This window comes from Neopsephotus bourkii, unplaced genomic scaffold (genome assembly GCF_033783945.1).
Source record: "Neopsephotus bourkii isolate Nb327-2 ecotype Australia unplaced genomic scaffold, CSIRO-AGI_Nbou_v1 NB_1792, whole genome shotgun sequence".
Lineage (NCBI taxonomy): Eukaryota > Metazoa > Chordata > Aves > Psittaciformes > Psittacidae > Neopsephotus > Neopsephotus bourkii.
The window spans coordinates 10,697,501-10,720,645 of record NW_026902266.1 but is presented as its reverse complement, the minus strand read 5'-3'; the positions used below and the strand labels follow the sequence as shown (position 1 = coordinate 10,720,645).

Here is a 23,145-nt window from a genome sequence, read left to right as displayed (position 1 = left end):
TTTGAATGGAGACAACACAGATCAAGTGGCTTTTAAATCATTTTCCTTTATCACTGTGAACTAGAGCTGTTCACTTGAAACAGCAGCCCATGGGGGGAAAAAATAATTGTAGAGTGATATTTGGATTCCCTGGCTCCCTTTCCCTGCATCAATGGACAATTCATGAGCTACAGCTAAGCTCCGGAAAGGTATCTCTATAATCCTTTGCCAGTACAAACTCCCCATAACTTTTACGAGTTCTTTCATTCGCGGTCTCAGATTTGAAGAAAGGTGAAGTGATATTGCATTTTCTGAGCTTAAAAACTTTTAGTGTTGACAAGGATAGTAAATGTGGCCATGAGGATGCACACACAAAATGTTAATTTTTAAAGTATTTTCGTGCTGGTTTTGAGGAAGGTAAAATATTTGTCTTATTTCTGTCTACTTGATGTGCTTCCACACTCTTGTTTCTTCTTTCTTGAGCCGCATTCCTTTGCTGCTTCTGTTTAATTAGGATCTTTACTTCATGGGCTAAATTTTTGCAAAGCTATTAGTAAAGCTCCTGGAAAAACCATGATGGCTTCTCTTTCAGCTTCCACTAATGCAAAAATACTTGATGTTAAAATTAGTACCTCTTTCTTGCAGACTGTTCCTAGTTCTACCTTGCATTTGGGGTGGAAGCAGGAGTTTCATACTGGGCAATGGCCCTCCTTCGTCATTACACACATGCATAGAAATAGGAATGTGAATGCTCAGCCTCAGCCTGAGTTTATTACTAAGTGTACTGAAACCACACTGATGCCCTGATTCTGTTTCTGTGTACTGCTGAGCAGCCCAAAGTATCTGAATTAATAAGTGCATGACTGAAGATTGTGCAGAAAACCACAATGGAGTGGGTAACTACTTGGCTTATCTTGGCGTGTGGTCATTCAATTAAACTGATAACAAAAGTTAAGTAAATAATACTGAGTTTAAGTAGCTAAAACTGTTTGAAAATATGGTATGAAAAACCCATCTTCTCCCCAAATCAAGGAAAATAAATTTCAAGAGATGCAAAGTCTATGATACTTACTTACAGATGCTATGAGGCCTTGGATCATACTGCTCCTTTCCTGCTGTGGGGGCACAGGTTATTTCCCATTGCAGTCATAGTGATATTTACAGGTTTGTCTTCACCCTGGTACAGGTCAAGGATATAGTGGAGCAGCAGGACCCCAAAAGAATGCTCTGTCAGGTCTTTGAAAGAGAAAGATGAAGATGCCAAGTAAGAATCCAGGAAATATAATAGGTATTACTGCAAAGAAGGGAGATGAGCCATATGCAGGAATGGCACCATCAACAAGCCAAAGTGATGTTGATGCAGAAGACAAAGGAAAGCAGTGAAATGGTACAAAGGTGGGGGGACCTGGTATGATTTGAATGATGGCATTGTTTTGTCTGCTCTGTGGGTGAAAAGCTTGTTTAAACTGGTAGAGAGGAAAGCTCAGTATCTAGGACTGAACACTACTGAAGCGCTCTGTACCAACAAGTGACTGTTATGAAAACAGTAATTCTCTGTACCACTCAGAAGCATTTTGCTGACTGTGGGAATTATAAATGCCAGTACAAGATCTCTTCATAGGGCATGGGAAAAAATCTGTGTGAAAAGAAAGAAGGAAGGAGAAGATTACAGACCTGTACAGTGATTCCCAGCATAGATCATTCTTTGGGCATGTTGATACTGTATGGGTAGATGCACACTCATCCTGCCCATGCTATTCACTGAAAAAAGTCCTTCTCAGGAGGGATTATTACCTCAGACTTTGTGCCAATGCAGTCACATGGCTGCTGTCAGATTGGAGCGTGGGCAGAGCTTGCTCATGGCTGTTTGCAATATGTGGTGTAAACATATCCAAAGAGTAATAGCAGGTGGTAGCAGAGGAGGTGGATAGAAAGGAAGACTTGGAACAAAAGATGTTAAGCTTCATTTGGTGTATGATGAGCCAAATTCATCACTGGTGTAACACCCTGAAGTCAGTGGAGTTACAATAATAAAATTAGTCCAAAGAATCATATCCATCCCTGGCACTCTGTGCAGTGTCTTTGATCTGATGAGGTATATGTCATGGCAACATCTTGCCTGCTGAATTCACAACATGATGCCCTCGGGTTAAACGTTGGGAGAAAACACCCAATGGCACTGGGAAGTCACGAGCTAAGTTTTGAATGTACATTTCAGTTTGAAATCCTGGCAGAGTTTTCTTTTCTTCCCGCATACTTGCCCCAAATGGTAACAATATAATGAAATCTTTGGCCACAGATTCAGTGCTCAAAATGGGATTAATTTCTTTCTGTTTGGCTGGTACAAATAACTGCACATGAAGAGTTTATGCAGTAGCAGAGGGGGTTATTTTGTCTTGGCAATGGTTATGTCTGGAGTGATGGAAGAAACTGAGGTAACATGAATATTGTATTTAGCTTTCTCCATCTACAGAAAAAAGCTAGTGTTTCATTTGGCACTCTCTACTTATTAAAGTGTTCTTTTGCATTACTTCCCAGCTTCAGCTCTGCACTTTTAAGCAGGCCAAAACCAATTCCTTTCAACTCACTTCTCCTTCCTAAAAAAAAAACCCAAACCAAAAAAACCCTCCAAAAAAACAGCCCTAAAAGCCCACGCAAACCCAGAAATACAAACCAAATATCCCCCAAAACAATGGATATTTCTCTCTTCTTTTCATCATCTAGTAAATGCACTCAGAAGTTATACTGGTTAAACGAGATCATCAGCTGGTTTACATTTACCTAGTTTGAGCGAGTTCAGTGAAATTGTGCCAATTTACAGTAGCTGAGAACTTGGCCCTCATTAGTAAACAGTTTAAATGACATAGGATCAGCCACCCTTCAGGTCTGTGTCCTAATTTAGCAGCTGAGAGTAGTGGTCTATAAGGTTGAAATATTTGGCCATCGGAAGTGCTAAATTGCAAGGACTGAATGCTCAGGAACTTCTCTGCTAAGCAGCTACAGCTCAGAAGGGCTTTTACACTTCAGGCTACCCAAAAGCACATTTTTGATGTTGTTCCATGAAATGCATAAGCTGTTGTCTTTCTCCGCACACACCTCTTCCCTTTAATTGCCCTGTGGTAAAGAAAGGGTGTTTCTGATGGTGGCTTTACTGTATGAAACTTTCTCTGGGCTTGACATCCCATACTTTTAGGAACAGAGCTGTGCTTGGCGCCGGTGATGCCCCTGTGTCCCTGGCAAAACATCTTCTGCAAGGCCAGAACCAGAGCTCCTATGGAAATAAGGATTATATAGGTATGTACTCTGTGGGTTACTGTCTACTAGTTCTTGAGCCAGTTGTATAGCAGCTGGATGAGGGAGAGGTCTCAAAATCATTTAACCCCTGTAATTTTGTGGAAAAACATGGAGCCAACAAAAAAAAGAGGCAAAATTCATATGTACTCATACACTGAGACATGGAACAGGATCAGGACCCCTTCTGCTTGATAATGGACTGCTCAGCACCGACAGGCAAGCATGTAGATAAATAAGCCAGCTACTCTGTGTGCTGTCTTCTCTCTTAACTGGCAAAAGAAGCTGGGGAATCTGGGAAGAGCTGGAGTGTTCTGCGACGCTCCACACATGGCCGGGGAAAGAGCTTGGGTTAATGTAGTGGAGCACATTAGGGACCTATGACAGAAGTCTATAGGAAAGCAGTGTTTGTGTGAGTTTTGCTGTTTGAGCAGCAACTCTTGTCTGAGGAAGCTAGAGGCCGCATACATGGCTGCTCCCATAGAAATGAAAAAAAGCTTTTATTATCATTTTTGCTTCTACTTATGTACTGTCTGCTTACTCAAACAGGTTACTAGGCTTTGAAAAAGCACTGGGTTGCAACAGAAGATGTAATTTGCAATATATCAGACAAAAGTAATCACTTTGCTCTGCTCTTGAAGTTTTTCTGAGCAGATCAAAATTTGGTTCTCTGTTGGTTTTTTTTCTAAACTACTTCAAATATTCTAAAATATTTTAAAAGTTTTTGTTTCCTATGTTTCCTTTTTTTTTTTTTTTTAATCCTACTGGAAGGCAATTTGATGCAAGTAGCCCACACTGAATATTCACAATTTTAGCTGTGTGGCCTCACAATGATTGGGCAGATGAGTCGCATGTCTGGATGAACAAGAAAGCAAGTACATGTGGCTCGGATGTCACCCCTGAATTTCAAATTCCTTTCACACTAACACCTGCCATATATGAGGCTTCAAAACGCATCTTGCACAATTTGTTGTTTTTCTGATTTGTATTAGAGTTGTGCAGTGATCGCAGACAAGACAGGGCCCAGTATACTTAATTAAGGTATAGGTCTTAATAGATGCAATCTATTTGAGTTTACAACTGAGACAGGTAAGAGAGAAGTAGGAAATTAAAGCACAAATGGGTAAAAGGACTTGGTCAAGGTCACATCTGTGTTAGTAAAACTTGATCACTTGAATGTTCATGGCAAGTAAATATGAAAGGAGAGCAGTCAGCCAAAGTAAATTCTCTTTAAAACCTGAATGAGAATAATCAATAGTATTCACCCAAGCTGTCCCAGATGCCTGAATCAATTTGATAACAAACAATTTGTTCACTTTTTTTTAGATATTTGTAAAGAAGTGGCTTGATTGCCAGTATGCCTAATTCCAGACATATGCCAATTCCCTAATGGTAATGGAGCTGCACTATTGCATGCCAAGACTGAGCCAGATACTCAGCTCTTTCCTGCTAGATTTTTCCCAGAAGATCTGCAGTCAAATCCCTTTTTAACGACTATCAGACAAACATATGCACTGCTTTGTGGATCCACTTTCAATTCAGTGTAAACATGTAACAGTAGCTTGGTTCCTGAACCACAGTTGTGGCCCTGTTTCTGAGCATACGCTTTATTTTGCCTGCATGTAACACACAATTCGGTGGCACTTGGGTGTTTGCTGGGACTCATTCGTGCTGTGGCATCTGCGATTTCTTCCTCTTCTAGGCAAGAGGTGTGCACCCCTTCCCAGGAGCTGGCTTCATCAGCTGATTGCCTACTGGAGGAGGCTACACGAGGGCTGAGCTCAGCAGAAACTCTCTGGGCACAAATCACAGCTTCCTATGGAAACTGTAAGGTTGGTGCTTCTGGTCTATCAGCTCAGACTCCCCAGGTGCAGCAGTTGGGTAGATATGAGAGGCACAGGAAGCATTTACAGAGGCAGGAGCACAGATTTTCTACTGGACACTGCCACAGACATCCTGCAAGTAGGTCTTGCTGTAGCTTTTGGGCTGAAACCTGAAAGATTTGTCTGACAATTGCATGATTCCCCAGCTGACACTGACTTCAGTTCAGTGCAGGTATCTCAGAAACCAGTGGGGGGTGATTTGGCACAGCGTATGCAATCTTTCTTTGGTTTTCTTCTTTTTTTTTTTTTTCTTTGTTTTTTTTTTAGCAAATGCTATATATTACCTTTGGGCTAACAGTTGCTGTGCATTTTTTTTATCATTATTATTTCTTGTTTTACTTCCTATTACTTTAGATTTTATTTACCTTAGAGACAGTGAATTCTGCTTCCAGTTTGGCTGAAGTTTTCAAAATTAACAGTCTATTTCAGTTGGGTTTTTCCCCCAAAGCAACAAGAAATTGAATGTATCTTGGAGTACTGAGTATTTGTGGGGCAAACAGACCTTTCTGCAATTTATCTGTCCTATAGTCTACCAGCTGAGTGCTGCAGAAATATCTAGAGAATATAAAACTGATTTCATGATTGTAGACCATGGAGTCCAAAAGATTAGCCAGCAGGTATCTCCCGCACTTAGTCGCTGTCTGCAGAAGAGCTGTTCATTAGGTCTTTACAAATTCATGTTCCTTTGCCCATCTTGGTAGAGTTACATCAATCCCATAGTTTTGTTTTTCTGTCCTCTTTGCAAATTAAGTCACTGTACTGAAACTCCTGGGGAAGAGTCCGATACAGACTGAATAGCAGGAACTTGCTATGCTATGTATTTGACTTGCATGGACACCTTTATTAACTGAAAGTTCCAAGACAGCTGTTTCTTTGTGTGCTCTGTCTTCTGCTTTGTGCAGGGCATGAATAACCTATTCCTTGCTTCATTCACTTTCGTAACTACCACTGCTATTGCTGTTTCCTGTGAGAAACCATGGAACTGCATTTTGAATATTTACCATGTAACTAACGGATATAAACTACTGTCACTATAGGCAGCTTCCCTCTTTAACGTGCATGATCATAAAATATTAAGAGAAGCTAGATCAATCTATTGAAAATACATACAAAAGTGTTTGTTGTAGGTCACAGGAATTTAGAAAAGAACTTGTGTTATAGACCCCTGAGCTGTGTGACCATGTTATAGTCCTGTAGATATGACAAAATTATGCTCATCAAGTTACTGGCACACAACTGAATCTTTACACAAGAGTAAAACTTAAGTGTTAAATAATGCCTAAAAGCAAATATAAAGGACCTTGTTTCCCTAAAATGCCATGCTCCCAGGAAATGCAAAAAATCAATATATTATAGTAGCTCATGACCTCATTTAAATGATTCAACACAACACAATTTCAATGACAGCATTTCTTTCTTTTTGTGTCTGCTGACTTTTCTCTCTGAATGGCAGTACTAGGTTTGGATTTTTTTTTCTTAGGACCATGTTATGGAAGGCAGTCTGTCCTGGGGAAAGAAACATATGGTATGTTAAGCTATTAGAGATTAACAGAGGCCAAGAAATTAATGAATGCCATGGACTACTATATAGCTGTAGTCTGGGGAGGGGAAAGACCTACACCATATTAGGCTGGCCAGTCTACTCCCTGGGACTCATGTGGGATTTCCTACTGTTGATGTCTGCCGTTTTGTCTAGTCTATGCTGATTTTTCACAGAACAAAGGTTGTACCTTTCCTGTTAAATTACCTTACAGATACCTTACACAGGAAGTGTAGAATGGCTTATACTTCCCAGCCATATCAATTTTTATGTCTGATTGAATGGGATTATTGCTTTGGCCTCCAGAAGATGCTATACTTATTTACATTTGAGTTAAACACTGATCGTCACCTTCTTATGCTTTCACTGAAAAAAAAGAAGGTGGTGGCAGTGAGCAGATAAATCACAAAAGACATGCTTCATCTGCCTGATCTCTGGTCTCACTTTTGCCCTTAGAAATAATGCAGTAGTTCAGGTTTATAGCTTTTGTGGATTAGAAAAGCACCCTCATGTTGTTGAAAAGAGAAAATGTCCATAAACAGTGTTATTGGCAGTTATTACTGTTGTATCACTGAAGACGAGGGCTCATTGTGCTAAGTGCTGTGCAAATGTATTTAAGAGGGTTTCCCTGCTATAAACATCAATATTTATGTTAGAAGTGGAAGATCTTGTTATTCCTATCACCCTATTTGCCATATTTGACAGCTCAAATAGCTGTTTGCTTCTGGAGAGCTAGAAAAGATAGCACACCTAGTCAGATGTTCGTATTATGTGGTTAGGCACAACTTCAGAAAGTCTGAATTTGTGTCTTGCTCTTTTTGGTGGATCAGGACCACAGGACACTTATTCAGTAATATCTGGGCTTAAGAAGTGGGAGTCTGAATGAGATTTCTGGCTCTAGAGCAGATTTTCTGAGTGCCCTTGAGTGACTCAGTTGCTTGTCTCTGTTTCAGCTCTCTCTCTGCCAGACTGATGTAATATTACATGCTTAATGTAGGTGCTGAGGAAATAAATTAATGGATGTCTGTGAAGCATGCAGATCATTGATATATGGATCGGTACTTCTGAGAGACACCAGCAGAAAGCTGCTTGGGAACAGAGGTTGCCTTGCCAGGTTGAAGAGTAAGAAAACTGTCCAAGAAGTGGACAGTTAAAGGCTGCTAGAAGGAAGCAGGAGAGAGCCTGGAAAAAATAGTGCTGATATAACAAAAGGCATTCATGACCTATTAAGGAAACTATAAAGAAATATGAGGTTTGGCTGTTCCCTTCATATTTGGACACTTAGAGCTCTCAAAGAATCCCACCAAAGTCAGTCAGGAAAAGTCTAAAGAAACCGCCTGAAAGTCACTCAGGCACACAGAAAAATCTATACACATATATCCACATTAAATAAGCCTTGAAAAATGCACACAAACATAATCCAATGAAAAGCTACATTGTAATCCTTCCTGTATGAATTATAGTACGTATACAATAACTGCAATGAATCCTGCAGGGAATGTGAGAATGTAGGTACCTATTCAGATTGGAAGCCATAAAAAAGGAAACTCTCATAACAAGTGGATCCTAACATTTTTTTGAAATAAGTAAAATAAGAAAGGGAGCAGAGGGAGTGAATTGCATAAGGAGCGGAAAATCCTGAACCCATGCTGGCCCGAAAGAAGTGTCAGAAAGAAAGAGCTCCTTTAAGTAAAAACACTCCCAAATTAGACCTTTGTCTGACCAATTCAATAAGAAAGGAACAGGGAATAAGGAAAGTCATTCAAATGTATTCATTAAGTTGCCAGAGAAATGCTTATTAAAGAAACCCTCATTTTGATTCCTTTTTTAGGGAGGACAGAAAAGGAGAAGGAAGGAAAAGACATTTTTTTAACTTAACATTAATTCTTCAGAGGCATTCTTCCTATTATTCCTTCTATTTTGACTTTCTGCATTTGAAAAATATGTTGTCTTTTAAATAGATTTATTCCTTTTAACAACATTTGACATCTTTTGCCAGAAGCCCCTTCATTTTTTCCCGTTTATTTCTTTAACATGTATACGTTTAAGTGGCTTCCACTGTATTAATTGATGTGTTTGTGTCTGTTCAGAGCAAATGTATTCTCCTCACAGGGATTTTAACAGGCATTTGTTTAAGTGGGTTTTGCTTTTCTGTGTCTATTTCTGCTTGTTTTTCTGGTAGAGAAGGAGACATTACTAACATGCAGCCGACATAATGAGTCCCATTAACTCCCAATTCAGCTTGCTTTTTGACCACCTCTCTTTTAATGACTGTACTTTTCTTGACTGCAAAGTTTGGGGAATAGGCAAACTGTTCGCTCTGCTGGATTTTAATACATGTTTACATCCCTCTTTGCAGAACAGCACTACCTCTCAATTAATGTTACTCTTTGCCTTAAAGCAGCGCTTGGTAATAAATAAATAAATGTGAGGGTGTATGTGTATTGGAAAAATGTGGTGTGAACCAGAATTTTTACAAAGGCTGCTGAGCATTTTTAGAGACTAATCAGTATTTGTGTTCTAATATTTTAAAGCTTTTCCATTGATCTTCTGTTAACTAAGAAGCAAGAATTAACCTCAATGACAGTGCTAGTACCTCTGCAGTCTATTTTGCCCTGTTCTTTAAGTAAAAAGAGCAACCTAGATGAGAATTTTGTGCTCCACTGGATATTGAAAGATGAGGCAATAAACTGCTAAACTTGAGTAATCACACACTCCCAGAGGAATGCCTCAAATGGGGTTGGTCAAAAACCTTGAAATTCTAGCCTTCTGCACACTGCCTGGGCTTTAACATTTGATGAGAGTCATTATAGTGAGGGACTGAATACAAGTGTCTTCTGATTACAGACCTTCCATTAAAAGTTCCCACCAGTGTGCCTTTCCATAGAGAAGCGTCAATGGGATTAAAATCTCAATTCACCCCAGTCAATTCTCCAGTAACACGATTTCATTAGAGGCAGGCAGGGAGGAAAATGGACTAGAAAGCACTGAAACAGCTGGTGTATAAATTATAAAGTGTACTTTCTACTAAGTGAACACACCTTCCGCTCAGCCACATTACTAATTAATGTGTAGGGTAGCCGATTTTATGTAAATCGTATTCTTCCTCTCTCCTGTGCCTTGGTTAACAACAGGTTCTTCTAAATCTTGGAAAAAGAAAGATTATGCAAAGCTATCATCATATGAAAATAACGTATTAACATACTGCCTGTGAACTGTATCCAATCAGTTCCTTTTCACTGGCGTGTGTACAAAACAATTAAAATCAAATTTATATTGCACTTCTTTAATATATTCTGGCATTAATATAATCAACGAACAAGTGTTAAAAAGTCTTACAGGCCTATTCTGGTTTAAAATGATATGTTTGTTCTCAGGGTTGGTGGATATTTTCAGCTCTTTTAAAAGGACACTGAAAAGTTCTAACCACACGAACATGACTCCAGCAGCCATCGGTTCGTGTGGAGTCTGCCTCATTTTAATGACAGACTGTTGTGTTAATTTTTTCATGTGGTGTCTTTACTCCCAGACTCTGTCAGCTGTTCTCCATGTTACCTGCAGCATATTTGGTTTTAATTACTGGATGTTGCTGAATAATGGCTCATAACGGGTACGAGACCAATGAATTACCTGGATGACCCACAGGCTGGATGTGCTGCCAGCTGTTCTGTCAGGCAGACCCACACACCTGCATGCCCAGGAGCGGGCTCTGTTTGCGTGCCTATTAAGCCCCAGTATTTCACCCAGAGACCAAAGGATGGCTCACATGCCATCAGTATATCCTTACTTTCCACATTTCATGTTCTGAGGCTACATTTTCCCTGTTTTCCTTGGTGCTTTTAGCATACTCTCATTAAGATCAGATGAGAAGAACTGAGATATTTTGTTACTGCTCTCAGTGGAGCAGGCTAGAAGATCTCAGAAACCAGCAAATTGGTGGGAGGAACATGTTTTTGTCAGTCACAGGGCTGGAATGACTATCAAGATGTTATTTATTCTGTCCTTAACCATATCTGCATCTACCCAGAACAGTCTCCTTTCAAGCACCTCCACCAGCAGGGACTCCACCCCTTCTTGGGCAGTCTTTCTTCAGAGCTTCTCCAGCTTTACAGTTCCTCAGTGTCTCTTAACTGTAGGTAAGCCCATTTCTTGTCCTATTTACTAAGGACACAGAAGAGATCATCCCTTCCTTGAATCTGCCTTTAACTTCTTTCAAGTCTCTATCCTCCCTCAGACACATACAGACTCCCCTCCCCTGGCAGTGCTGACCCTGCCTGCAAAGACACGTTCCTCGGAGGAGACCAGAAGAGAACCTATTTCCTAGGAGAAATAAATGAGATCCCCATAGCAGTTCTGAGCCTTTTTCTAAATCAAAACTACTCTTTATGCCAAGAGGCAATTGGAAATAGAGACTCTGTGTGTACACGTGCGTAAGCAGGGTAGTGCTGCACAATCCTAGAGTGTTACAGCCCTGTGACCTGCTCTTGCTTTTATGATGAGAATCCTTTTTCTTTAACAGTGTTGGATCTTATGATTTTGTAAACAAAATGGCAAAGGTCTGTGCATGCTCCCTCCTTGACCATTGCACTTGTACAGAATTAATTTATCTGGAGCCTTTCCAAATGTGGGAATGTGCTGTTGAAGTCAGTGAGCATGCTGCTAGGGTTTGGACCATGGAACTGAGTCCATAAAATCCTTTCTGCAGCATATGGATTCTTTACAGTATGAGGGAAGGAAATTGAGACAGTTTGTCCACTGGAAACTAAGCTGAGACCATAAGCTCACTTCAGTTTGGACCAGAGGATATTAATAAACTATGGATGAAATGTCATTGCCTTTCCATTAAGTGACCCCATGTCATCCTTATTTATGACTTCCTAGCAACGAGTTTAGCCAGATGGCCTACGTGATTGGCATAATTCCATTTTGAAACTGCAGATTTGAATTCTTGAAAGTCTAAATGGTTGTGCATTTAAATATCCAACCTGTCAGAAGAGAAACTGTAGGATACTTTTAGGTTATTGTGTTTGTGAGAAAAATAAGCCACGTGGAAAAGCATGAATTGGGAATTTTGTACCAAAACTCATTACCAAAAGTGGCTTTTTAGACTTGTGCCATTTCTTTTTCCTCCTCAGCCTTTGGCAGCAAAGCTGTGAAATGAAGGTGGGAGAAGAATGCAAAGGAGAGAAAACAAAGTGAGGATTCATTGCTAAGTACTTCCTTTCTGTTCTCATTTCCCATGAAATTACTGGGAGTGCAACCAAGTAGCTGACTGATGGTAAACCTCATACTAAGCACTAGGTCAGACCTTCTACAACTTTTCCCTCCTTGATGGTGTTGATGGCATAAGTGGTATCTGCAGACTAGCCTTCATCCATGAGGCTGAGGACAGAATCATCTGTAGTTGTTTATAGGAACAGAATAGGAACAGAGATGGTGCAAGTTCTGCCCTTGGAGTGGTGGAAGCCTATTAACTGGGGCCACTTTAGTGTCAGTAGGAACTGAACATAGCCAAGAAGGTCACTATGCAGAGACACAAATTACAGTAGTTATCTTCCTTCCCTGATTGCTCAGCACTTGAGGCAAATGTTCTCTACCCCATTCGCTTGAGCTCTCACTGTCAGACCCTTCTCCACTGGCTGATGGACAGCTTGGTGCCACTGTCTTCAAGTCTGACGTGACTTGGTAGTGCTGTCATGGTGGTCTAACTACTCGCTAAAGGAAAGAGTATAAAGCAGCAGACTGACACTCGGGTTTGTTTTTTCACTTACAGAATCAGAATAAATGTTCTGTTTTCCTTTCAGAAACACTTGGCTGATGAACCATAGACAAATAGGGTTGGTCAGAGTACCAAAAGGGATAGGCTGACCCACATCCTCTGCCTTCTGGCACTGGTGGCAAAAAATTCTACAGACCTTAAAAGTGAGCAAGAAAAATGTCAGGAGCCTCTGAAGGTAGTCCTCCAAATGACTCAACAGGGTATAAGAATGGCTTATCTGGTCATTTGCTGTGTTGCTCTTTTTGGAGGGGACATATGTATGTGAAAATAAGTTGCAGTTATGATTTTCTAGGCAGACCAAAAAGTGGTTAGAAAGGAGAAAAGAAGCTTCTTTTCTTTGGGTGGTGTTATCAGGAATATCGAAAGCTGATGAGTAGATTCCTCAGTGATTCAGGAGTTGAACATCTTCAATCAAGGATATTCTTGCATTCCTGTAATTTTTGTAAGGTTTTTTTACAACGGCTTTTTTGTCGCTGTATTATTTTTATCAGTGTTTGCTAAATTCATGGGAAATTATCCCATTCATCTCCACTGGATACTGCATAAGGCTCAAAATGAGAGGCACATCCATGGAATTTGTTAGAATTCAGTATGTAATTTTGTTTTGTGCTAAAGAAAATGAAAAAGATGGTTGTAGTTACATTTTAATTACATGAATTGAATACCCACATTGTCTAGGACCTAGAATATCTCTAGCATGATGGAAGACAGCAAAAGAATGGGATTAGAGCAGATATGAGGAAAAGATCTCAGGCCTAAATAGTGATACAGAGAGGATAACCAATCATAACAAAATCAAACTGAAATGGTTGAAGTTGTCTACCTTTAGGGGATGTTTAGTTTCTTAGCAAAAATTGCCTGTAATACATTTTAATTTCTGCATGCATTCTGTAATTATTTTTGTTGCTGTGTAACTGTGGAATTGAGTGTTTTGCTTCTGTTGTTATCAGGTCACTTCTGAAAATTAAGTGCATCTCAGAGAATGGCAATATTATTATTATTCAAACGCTACAGGTTTGGGCTTAGGCAATTATATAAACATTGTCTTAGTGTCAGTCAGGAAAAACCTTTTGCAGAACAGCTGGAACTCTTGAATTAATTAGACTTCTCATCTCCTCCTTTGAATGCCACCCTGCAAATGGGCCATCACCTGCCCAAAACCACACCAAAAGTCCCCCACCACTGTACATCCAGGTCTCCCTGCAGCTGTCCAGCTGAGTGATGCTCTGCAAGGAGCAGGGTTGCTCCTCTAATTACTGAGTACAAGCTTATATACATACAGTTTGCAAACCTTATATGATGTGACCACAAGAGTCAACTGACTCATGTCGCAAAAACTGTAGAATCTACTGTAAGCAGCATTGTTTCCCTCAGGGAAGTAAGTATAGTTTCTGTGGCCTAACCTCACAGACATCAGAGGCTGAATTCTCATTTCTATCAAGTCTAGGAGCATAGTTTATATGAAAGCAGCTGGAGACAAAAGGCATGCTGGAAAAAAACAAAAGCAAAAAGAGAAAATTTAATGATACTAAATTTATCAATACTATCATATTTTTATTTTTTTATTATTTTTCCCCCCCTTCTTAATTACTCTTAATGGGAATAAATGGTTTCTCTTTTCAGCTCTGAAGACTCACTTGGGAAGAAGAAAAGACAAAATTTTGAGCTGGCCCTCTAAATGAAGGTGAGTGTTGTCCTATGCATTCACTAATGAGAGCAAAGCTAAATGATGCCCAAATTTCATTGCAAAAGCAAAATAGTGTTATGTCAGCCAAAGCCTTCTTGACTTTTATGAAGGTGGAGATCTTTTATCCTTTTGTCTGTTCTTACTTCTTGGTAAACAGGCATGTATAAACATGGAAGGGGTGGCACTAAAATCCTCTGGTTTGAGGCTCCCATGGCTACACCCTGTGTGTGTGGTACTCAAAAGGGCAAATGTGTCCCACAGGGAGAAGGAATATTCAGCGTTCTACAAATGACTTTGAACCAGCTGCACATCACACAACCACCCTGCTGAGCCACTGGATCTAGGTACTCTTGCTGAGACAAGTTCATCCACGACTGTATGCGGAGCTGCTTAATTGAGCCTCATTACTTCAATTTCCTACTGACACTGTGCACCCCGTGAGGTGCTGCTCAGGCATGCGCCAGGGGCAGGGGGTTGGAGCAGCTGCCATTTCTTACATGGAAGTAGTAGAGGATGAGCGATAATAGTGCCCTAACTCTGCAATATTGCCTCCATGGTTGGTACCACTTAGGAGGGGGAGCAAGCTGCTAATTTGAACCCTTAGACAGAGGACATTCCTGCCATTGCAGTCCTCTTCTCTGCTGGGCCTTTTGCCATAGAGGATGGTGCAATCCTGACAAACTGCCACCCGTTTGGATCTCTGGCAATCTGTATGTTTGTGCCCTTTGTAAGAAGTGTTCATGCTTGGAAGCAGCTCAGCTGAAATATCCCAAAGAGGAGTATTTCCTTACTTTAACAGGTAACATGAGCCATCTGCTTTTTCCTTATTCAGGTTGTGCAACCTGCACCTCCAAGGTCAGTCAACCATCTCTCTGAAACCTCCAGCTCCAGCTCTTGATTCCTCAAGCATGCAAGCTCACAGGTAGACATAGCCTTCCTGTTCATCCCTGGTCCTGTGGAAGACCTTAATCCCTGCTGAGAGCTTTGTTTCTATGAATAGTCTTATTTCCTTCCAGACATTCTCCCAGTTCTTTGATTTATTGTCTTCAATTTTCATTGTTAAATGGACCCATTGTGGACCTTCGCTCCCACAAGTAAATATGCAGTATCTCTCACTTAATGTCAATGTTTGCAGAGTACCACAAAAGCTGTTAGAGGAATTAATCACTTTTTGATTTCCATGGGATAGTAGACAACATGTGAGAGAGAACTTAGGCAATGATATCTGTTATTATCACCCTTCTGAAACTCACCACTGCTGAGTGAAAATGAGCTTTGTGAAGGTAACCAATCACTGGTCACCACATGTGTTCCCTCAGTATAACATTAAGGGTAAAACTCATCACTTTGAACAGCATCAACATGGTCTTGTGTAACACCAATTCTCACTCACCCATTTCTTTCAGAGGAGATGAAAGAGGTATCTGTTTATCCAGGATACCCTGGGTTTGCATTTCACCACTCCCAATGCAAGTAATGATTTGCTGGACAACCATCAGACTAGCCAGACACAGACTTTCTGTGCTGCAAGGTAGCATGGAGCTATAGTAGCTCTGCACATTGAGTGAGAAGTCAGATAAATTGTAACACCCAGTATCACAGCAATCAATTGCAAGTGTGCAATCAATTCATAGAATAAGAAATATGAGAATACTCATTATACCAGAATGTTGTATTGCCCCCCAGAAAACCCAGCATAATTTCCCCCAACGGGCATTTTAGAACTGGTGAGAAATAAATTCAGATAAATGGTGGTGTCCATTGTGTTAGACCCCACACACTGAATATTTGGCAACTCAGAGACCAAAGATGTGCAAGGGCCATGTTTGCGAGTGGACATTTCTTCTTTGGCAGTACCTGAGAGCAGAACTAAGCTGGACAAGGAATTTCAATCTGGGTCTGTCTTCTCTGCTTATGTGTATGTAAAGGTGCCCAGGTGATTTTATTGGCACAGGGTTTGCAAGCATGTAGCTGCTGCATCCTGTCACTGGAGACTAAGAAGCTGTGGCAGGTCATCACAAAAAGAATTAGCTCATGTATTTTGACAGGTGAAGCAAAATAAAATGAAATAAATTGACAGGAAGTGAAGCCAAAATGCAACAAAGGAATAGACTTGCAGGAATATCAGGTTACCAGAGGGGAAAACAGCACAAGGATGAGAAATGTATAAACAAATAAATAAAGATAGATATTTTTATAAATCTGTTGCAACCTCAGTTGTTTGACTAGCTCAGAATTCTTTGTCTCTTGGCCTGTTTGGGTAGGGCACTGCTACTGTCACAGTAAGCGCTTCCACTTCCTAACACAAAGTAAGGGAACTCCAAGATCTCTTGCCAAGATTTCTTTCAAATCTGAACTGAGTGTGAAGCATGAAGTAAGAAGGTCCACTTGAGTTTGGAGAGAGTCTAAAATAAGAGCTCTAGGAATTGGAAGCTGCTCTATTAGTTTCATTTCAGGCCCACGGACTGCATAGGTTTGTGGCCAAGAAACTGCCAATTATGACTGCTATTCCCTAAGGGAAGAAAGAGAAATGCTATATGGGGCACAAAAGCAACAGTGAATTTCTTAGCATATGGACTTTTCCAGTGTCAGCTCAGCCAGCTTTCTGCTGTAAGAAAACAAGAGCGAGCTTCGCAACTAGTATTACCAAGTGGCTAGAGACTTTCTTGACACTGTGATGCTAGAAAAAAACATAGACAAGCAAAGGAGAAAATTTATCCAAAATTACAGCAAAGAAATGCATTAGCAGAAGAAAAAAAATATAAACTACACAGGCAGCATGGAAAGCAACAGTGGGGTTTTCTCATTAAAGATGCTGACATGAAAGTAGAAAAGGCAACATGTCAATACAGCTGTAGCTGGTCACAGAAGTGAATAGCTGGCCTGTTTCTGAGGACCGCTGTTGTGATCCTAGGGAACACTGTACAGATGCGTGGCAGTACCCAGCCTGTTCAGGTTATACCAGCCCGCAAGCCTCCAGCCAAACAGCCTGCCATTTAGTGGTACATGTCCCTTGGCTGCACACAGCACACACAGGCCATCTGTGAGAAAACAGGATTCCCTCCTGTGCCTGGGCAGTGGCAGTGACACCACCCAGGGACTGGCAGACCACAAGCTAGCATGCAGCAAGGTCTGAGGGGGGAAGGGGATATAGCGCTAGAGGAGCTGTGAGATTTGGTTTTGATACCTTGATACCCAGAGCCCCAGCAGTTTGCCTGAAGAAGCACAGTCTCATGTGTCAGTGGATCTAAAACATACAGGAGATGGGATCTCCAGTATGAGAGTAGGCAAGAAGAGTATGTACCATGGAGGTAGCTGAAGAGATTATGGGAAAATGAAAATAGAGTTTAATGCTCTATGTATTTAGACAGGTGAAAGTGTGATTTGGAGACCTGGGCAGAGGACTTCCGTGAATAGGTTTGTTTTCTTTCAGAGAATGTTTTTTAATCTGAAAGTCTGAGTGGTTTGTTCTGAAAATATTATGTATTAAGCACTTTGTTGTTATAACTGTTGTTTAGACTTTGTTATGAATGCATATGAAAAAATCCACTTGTTATCTACTTTATTTGGATGAATTGTTACCTGACGTTAACAGGAAATTTAGGCAGAGCCCTGCAGGAGTCATCCCTTGCTGTAAGTGTGCAGCCTTATTAATCACTTTAAAATGTTTCATGGCTCTCAGAGTTGCCAAGATCTCTTTTAAACCTGAACTGAGTGTGAAGCAATGAAATAAGAAGGTCCACTTGAGTTTGGAGACTCTAAAATGACAGCTCTAGGAATTGAAAACTGCTTTACTGCTCTAGTAGTCTCATTTAAGGCCCATGGACTGCAAAGGTTTGTGGCCAAGAAACAGACAAAATGCCACAGAAGGAACACTTTCATTTGGGATTTCCCACAACACTGTGGCTGGTGCCAAAACTGTTGTGATGGGAAGTGAGGGAAGTCCAAAGCCAGGTGCTGTGGCACTTATCCCACGCACACAGCATGGATGTGTGGCTTTTCTGCTTGTGTTACTCACACAGGTGGCCCAGACAGCAGTGCTCCAGCCCTGCTTGCCTACTTTCCTGGCTCAGTAGCCTCTTGCCCAGTAGCTTTTCCCAACAGCACATTTCTAACAGTAGCACAGACTTCAGGGTTGGAGCTATGAGCCAGTTTGCAAGTGGGGAGAGCAGAGACCTGTGGGAATGCAACACTGATAGCAAAAGGAGCATCCTCTGACAGGTGAGTGACTGTGAGTCAGACTTACCAAAGCAAAGGCTTGTGGAAATGGGTCACTTCAAGGAAGCAGTAATCAGTCAGTTTTCGCCCATAGTTAACTAAATTTATACCTGTGTGTGCAATGTAATTTGAGCTACTGCTGGCCAGTAATAATGTGGAGATAGGAGAAGAGGGCATTTCTGTCAGTGTCCTGGTTTCAGACAGGATAAACTAATATTAGAAGTGATTTCAAAAATAACTTTACTGTGGAATTTGCCTGACACAAACTTCAGCCTCACCCTGATGTGGAGACACAAGGCGCCGCGTAGCTTCAGGGAAATAAACAACCAACTGCCCTTAAACCTATTCAACATGAAAGGACTTTGCCATTCTTCCTTGAACAACAAGACACTGAAGAAAAGGATGACAACAAGATAAAGTATTATAAAAATATCCTCTTTCAGGACCTGTTGTCACAGCTTGACTCAGCTATGAGAGAAGTACCCTTGATACTATTTCTGAGTTCAAAGGCTTTAGACATTTATCAGGGACGTTGGTGTGGAATACTTATGAGTCAGGGGGAAGATACCACTTAGCTTGCCTCAAACTTTAGGCCAACAGTCTATCCAACTCTGTTCTTGCAATCTAGCCAGGGCAAGTCTTGTTCCTGACATGGGGATCTACCCAGCCGTTGCATCTATATGCAGACTGGTAAGCTAGAAAAGCAAAAAGTGTAGGAATTTCAGATTTAACCTGACTTCTCTGCTCTGCTATTTAAGGATCATTTTGCACTGTGTCCATCACATCCATTTAGGCAGAAAATTAATGGTTAATTTTGCAACCATTCTTGTAAATAGGCTTCTTTTTTTTTTTTTACAGAATAATATATCTTGCAACGAAATGAAAAGTGAGAAAATAGAAATGTATCAGGTCCACAGTTTCAGATACTCTAAGTGAGCTTTTGCTGTGTGGGAGCCATAGAAACACACAGGCTTTTCTTCCTCACCGGGAGAGCTATTCAGCCGGAAGCTAGGCTGATTTTAAACCAGTTTTTGCCAAAGACTGCTGGTACCTCCAACCGAGATCTGCCGGAGGGTGCAGGCTTAATTATAAAGTATCTTCCCTACAGCTGCATAACGCTAATCCTGATTCACCAGAGTCCAGTGCCTTTGTTTGGTCATAGAAACTATTTTTTGGATAGTTCAGAGTTAATCAAAACCTGATCTACCCATACAATGGACATACAGTACTCTTGGAATACATTTTATGCTCTTAATGGGCATAGTCAGGACAGCTTTTATTTCTGTCTACAAGCCTATCATCCAGTTTAACTGAGTTCAGCTCAGCACTGTGTTGCTATTTCAACAGAAAGTGAGGTCTTACCAAACCACATGTAAATCGTGTAAAGCAGGAAGCAGTTTTTCTTCCAAGGGAAGAACATTGTGTAGTAGCAGTCACCTAGTGAATTCCTTCCAGTAGCATCGTGTTGTAAACACAGTCGCGCTCTTGTACCTGGTTGCATTGATCAGTTTCTCTGCTGGACAGCAGTTTCACCTAAATCAGCGGCATCAGGAAAAGTTGGACTGTCCTCTTGGTGAAGAGTGAAAGGTAGATCATACTCTGTGCTAGCCAGGATCCAACTATTCATTCTTCAGTGGAGAAATAGTTCCCATCTCTCATTCAGTTGACAGCCATTACCTGCACACATTCCAGAGTCGTATGAATTGTAAGGTCTGTGGCCCTGAAAGTGTATTTCAACTTTTGGAAAAGACTTTAGACTAAATTAGGCACCACAGTGAAAGAATTCAGTTTTTCCAGAAATTACTATGACTTGTAACACCCTTACAAAAAGACAAAAATACCTTGTAAAGCTGAGAAACTTTTTGAGACTCGAATGTGACTGAACTGAGGAGAAAAAGAACATCCTTTTTTCCAGAAGTTTTCAGGATTCTTTCCTGGTTCTCTTACCATAAGTGTTGAACAAATCAGTGTAATATTTATTTTGTTTAGTGTACTATAGATATGTCACAAGTCTAATTAAAATCTGAAACCACTGCTTTTTTATTACTTATAATATCATAAAAAGACACAGTATCGTAAATGAAAGTGATTTGATCTTGAAGTCCTTCAGGTCAAACCCAGGACAGGGGGGGCCCTGAATTATTTGGGAATTTTTAATTAAAACATAGGATAGGTATATATGATTTAAAAAAATAATTCCAGTGCCCGGAATTGTAGGCACTGTGACCATTATAAAGGAGAAGGAATTTTGGTATGCAAGTAGCAGAATAGAACACAGAGTATTCTGCAAAACTACCCTGGAATAATATTAAAAGATTAAAATCCGTACATCAGAATTGCTTTTTCCCCCTCAATCCACATGGTTGTTTTCAGGCTTAAGAAAGCCATGAGAAACTTCAACCCAAGGTAGGTAAAGCCTAAAGAAATGTAAGGCCTCTCTTGTATTTATATTAAAACCTTTTTATACTAGTGTAATATAAAGAGTTTTTAAGTTTGTCTAGTACAACCAAGAGGTTGATAGCTTCTTCTCTCCACTCATCTACATTTAGGGATCACTGTGGTTTTAATGAAGCAGAATATTCCAAATACTAATGGATCTTAAATTGCTTATTCTTACCAAGAGGTACTCCAAATAGCACATTTGCCTCAAGTGATATCAAGTGATGAGTTAATTCATGTACTTGTGTCAATTGCTTCAAGATACTGAGAATTAGCTGCATTAGTGATATGCTGCTCTTTTTTTTTCTTTCTTTTTTTTTTTTTTTTGCTTTACATATGTACAGGAAAGTGCATGGGAATAGAGATCGATTTAACCTCTGCAGCACAGGGGAGGGGAGAAATTTGGTGGATGTCCTACAAATGTCATTGACAAGGTTAGTAAGATCTTTTGCTTTGCATTCTCTTGCTATTCTGTATATATATGCTTGAGGTACTTAAGATTTCTAGAGCAGCCAGTGGCAGCAAAATTAGCCAAGAAGGGTTTGTCTTCAGGGCAGCCACATCACATGGAGCTTGACAATTCCTCCTAGTGACCTGCACCAGAGCAGTGCTCAAACCGCTCCAAGGACCTCTTCTCTGTTTGGACTCCCAAAACCACCCCTATCATGTCCTGCAGGAGCTTGCAAAAGAAAGAAAAACGTGGGGACAGATGCACACCCCTGCTATCCCAAACTTCCCTGGAGATCAAGGGCCAGTGCACAGCATGGTTCCCCAGCCTCCAGGTTCCTCTGAAGTAGCACAGAGCAACAGGTGGCAGCTGTTAATGTGCTGAATGTGCCTTCCCCCTGTGTCCGGCCATGGAAAACAAAGCGAGCGAGCGGATCCATGCCAAACGCTTTGCGAGCATGGAGCTTACACAATTGGGCTCCACCCACATGCCTCACATGGGAATTTTCTCCCTCACCAGCTGGGTTAAGATCACAAGATGGAAAAAGGGGGAGGGAAAAAAGAAAGAAAAAAGAGCTGGTTGTTTTCTTTCCATTGTGGCTCCTGAGCTGAAAGTTCCTTTGCAACAGAATAATAGAATAAAGATGAGAGGGAACACTGCTGATGGCTCAAAATCTGGCACCAAAGTTTATTTTTCCTAAGCAGTCTGAGCCTGAACGGTCTTGTCAGACAATGTCAACAGAGGTGAAAAAAAATGACGAAAATCATTGAATCTAGTTTGGCCTGAAAATGAATAAATGCACCAGACAGGGTAAGTATATGGCCATTAAAAATGGCATAACCCTGACTGGAAACTGAACACCCTCATATGTATTTCATACTCTCAAAGGCTTATCATGCCAGCTGTATTTTTGAATGAGCCAAGTGTCTACGTGTATGAAATGTATGCGAGTAGGTGCACATAAGGTTTCTCATCGGTGTCCATACTCATAGTTGGGTATGTATTGAAGTCTCTCAACTCAGCTTATTATAGCTATCATGATGCAGAGCCTGAAAATGCTTCTTCTCCGAGACCAGACAAACGTGAACTGACAAGCACTGTGTTTTGCCCTTAAGGCTCCTGTCTATGGTGATGCATCGTCAGTTATTCTCTGTAAAATATCTGTCCCCCACCCCACATGTGCTTGCTCTTTCCTTAGCACTCACCTAATTTGAAACCAGGTACAGTTCATGGAAAACACTCACTACACTTGAGCACCAGTGTCTTCATGCTCAGGAGGAAGACACGTAGGTTCATTAAAAGGCAGGTAGGATTTTCTCCAAGAAGAAAAGGGGTAGAGACCCACAGCATGTCGGTGATGCTGCGTGTGCCTTGCCCTGGAACCCATGGAGCCTCCACGCCTGTCACCCATGGAAATCAATTTCCTGTTGAATGGTGCTCGTAGACAAGAACTAGATGCACGAAGTCCTATTGTATCTTGACACAATGAAAATAAAACCCGAGGACAAGACAGATGCTGATGTCTTTACTTGTTTTGATAACAATGACACCAGTAAACAATGATTGTTTAAGTGCACTTGCATGGTTCTTAAATTAAAAACAAGATAGCCAAGGGGAGTGAGAAGTCTCTAGCATTCCTGAGACTGGCATACAGAAGGGCCTCTTATTTGCTTCAAGCTGGAAACAAACCCCACAGCGAGGGGATGACCACGGCACCTTTGTAAGGGAATAACAGCTTCCAGGCTCTCGATTCAGTTGTGATTCCCCATTTCACAAAACTCCATTTACATAGTCACAAGAGCAGCAGAGCTTGAGGCTGGGGCATCGCAATGTGTTTGATACAGGCACTGAGACCTGTTCTCTGTGTGTGCTTCAGAAGAG

The 23,145-nt window shown here is 40.9% G+C and overlaps 2 long non-coding RNA genes across 2 annotated transcripts in view; both read left to right on the top strand.

Annotated features, from left to right (window-relative positions):
• The first annotated feature begins 14,098 nt into the window (after nucleotides 1–14,098).
• LOC133226537 (uncharacterized) lies at nucleotides 14,099–15,756 on the top strand. The gene is made up of 3 exons (XR_009729537.1): nucleotides 14,099–14,156; nucleotides 14,992–15,081; nucleotides 15,176–15,756. It is a non-coding gene; the product is annotated as an uncharacterized LOC133226537 (long non-coding RNA).
• A 48-nt stretch (nucleotides 15,757–15,804) lies between these two features.
• LOC133226511 (uncharacterized) overlaps nucleotides 15,805–23,145 on the top strand; it is a 13,823-nt gene continuing 6,482 nt past the window's right edge. The window contains exons 1-2 of the long non-coding RNA XR_009729528.1: nucleotides 15,805–17,792; nucleotides 21,161–21,250. This is a non-coding gene — a long non-coding RNA (uncharacterized LOC133226511). The remainder of the gene's footprint in view (nucleotides 17,793–21,160; nucleotides 21,251–23,145) is intronic.